Source organism: Hipposideros armiger, unplaced genomic scaffold (assembly GCF_001890085.2).
Source record: "Hipposideros armiger isolate ML-2016 unplaced genomic scaffold, ASM189008v1 scaffold_413, whole genome shotgun sequence".
Taxonomy (NCBI): Eukaryota; Metazoa; Chordata; class Mammalia; order Chiroptera; family Hipposideridae; genus Hipposideros; species Hipposideros armiger.
Window position 1 is genome coordinate 99,187 of NW_017731763.1, and position 1,504 is coordinate 100,690.

Genomic DNA, 1,504 nt, shown 5'->3' on the forward strand with positions numbered 1-1,504 from the left:
AATTCCAGGAGTGTCCCAAGAAAAACCAGCTGTTGGGAGGTGCGGAGAAATTAATGTATTGTGCTCCCACCAACAGGTAAGGCATGTTACCCAGGCCTTTTGGTGAGAACAAACCTTTTTAAATGAGAACATCTTGAAAGTATCTTTGTAAGCCCAAAGCACATTTCAGTATTATACAGAGAAGGTAAGATGGTGGAAAGTCAATCTTTCTACAGAAAAAAAGGTCATACTGTGTTTTATATATAGTCAGGTACATTTTTTTTTAAATAAAACTAAAGTACATATCACCTTCTGTTTTAGGGTCAGCAAGGACCCGCAGGACCTATGGGACCCAGAGGACCACCAGGAGATATTGTATGTATAGTAAATACAAGTGTCTTTGATATTTGGAAATTAAATAGAGACTGAGACATGTGTTAAAGAATGTCAGCATCTGTTCACATGACTGAGTTATACTACATTTTTCAAAGATATAGGTCATGTCTACCACTAGAACGAATCACACCTACTATCAGGGGCTGTTGGGAAGGCTAGCACCTTCATCTACTCATGTGAGGTCCTTTTGAATATCCCTAGCCTAATAAATTGGTCTTTGGAACTCAAGTTAACTAAATTATCATTTGGACATGCTTGTCAGAGACGTGCCAATAGTAAAGGAGATTGGAAACATCAACAGAAATAAGGAAAACCAAGAGAGAAAGCGAGCATTTCTATTATGCATGGCTCTTGGTTCAGTTCTCCATTCACTTTGAAAGCTTCTGTTGTTGTTTTCTTGTGAGAGCCTCCAAAAAGAGCAAGTCTTTTGGCTGAAAATAGTTCTTTAATACAGCTGGAGAAAGTTCTTTAGGTTGCATTATAACCTAACTTTAGCAGAGCCACTATGTATTCTTATATTCTTTCTCTCTCTCTCTCTCTCTCACACACACACACACACACACACACACACACTCACACACACACACACACACACACACCCTCATGCCCCGTAAATGCACTTTTCTATCTATTCCCCCAGGTAAGCCTTTTGTCCCTTGGAATAGCTCCCTAACTTTCTGACAACTTGGGAACTGAGACTCCCCATTAGTCTTCATTTGAGCAAAATGAGAAAAATGCTTGGCCGTAACATCTTGGAAACTGATCTCTATCTGGCCATGATTCTAGTACTTTCCATGCAACTATTAGAACCTCTCCTTTTTCCATCATCTTGGGACTAGTTCCATGACCTCTTGCTCTATTCTCTATGCTCCAGAGGTCTATCTTTCAGTATATTTGTTCTGCTTGATACTTTGAACATTTAGTTCATAGAGCAAAGCTTTTTGTTGTCCCCTCATGCCCAGAGTGAGGTTAAGTGATAGTGGCTGGAGCTAAGAAAGAAAACAAAATCAAAGGGGAAAGAGTCCCTGTTGCTAAAACATAGTAAAAGCATATTTTCCTATTTACCCCATGGTCCTTCTGCATCATGTGATGCTACCAACCTCCATCCTCCCACCCTTTCTTGGCAATA

General features: G+C 39.8%; 1 long non-coding RNA gene across 1 annotated transcript in view; it reads left to right on the forward strand.

Moving 5' to 3' along the window:
* Positions 1 to 365, forward strand: part of LOC109394161 (uncharacterized) — a 13,687-nt gene extending 13,322 nt beyond the window's left edge. The window contains exon 4 of the long non-coding RNA XR_002126398.1: positions 301 to 365. This is a non-coding gene — a long non-coding RNA (uncharacterized LOC109394161). The remainder of the gene's footprint in view (positions 1 to 300) is intronic.
* The last annotated feature ends 1,139 nt before the right edge of the window (positions 366 to 1,504 follow it).